We start from the raw sequence: 440 nt of genomic DNA, 5'->3' as shown, positions 1-440 counted from the left end.
TTTCTCAAATGCTAAGGGTAACACGTTTTTGAACATGCAAAAGTAGAGAACCCCTTAGCATTGAACTTGATCACAAAGTTTCCGAAACACTCAGACGTAATGCAAAAAATGCATATCTTTACGTTTATTGCCACTTTCTAAACAAGCAATCAGAGTCCCACTTTTCAATTTATGTTGGTGTCTTCTAGCAGAAACTTTTTTCAAATCTTCGCATGAAAATTTTTTGGTATCGACTTCTTATCTCTATATAATGCGCCACAGCCTCCGCGAAATCTGAGCCAAAATGAAACCGATTTTTTTTTGTCTCGTTGGAGGACACCGCTTCCCAATAACTTTTTTGAATACAATCTCATACATTGCCTCAAGGTTAGCACATTGAACGAGGTATTGTAGAAAGACTAATTCCGTTGGTTAGTTTGATCAGCTCAAAACAGATTGAA

General features: G+C 36.8%; 1 protein-coding gene across 1 annotated transcript in view; it reads left to right on the top strand.

Annotated features, from left to right (window-relative positions):
- Nucleotides 1-440, top strand: part of LOC131892790 (FMRFamide peptide receptor frpr-18-like) — a 43,510-nt gene that overhangs the window by 37,709 nt on the left and 5,361 nt on the right. The gene's annotated exons all lie outside the window — the stretch shown is intronic.

Source organism: Tigriopus californicus, chromosome 2 (assembly GCF_007210705.1).
Source record: "Tigriopus californicus strain San Diego chromosome 2, Tcal_SD_v2.1, whole genome shotgun sequence".
Taxonomy (NCBI): Eukaryota; Metazoa; Arthropoda; class Copepoda; order Harpacticoida; family Harpacticidae; genus Tigriopus; species Tigriopus californicus.
This window is presented reverse-complemented; position numbering and strand designations above follow the sequence as displayed.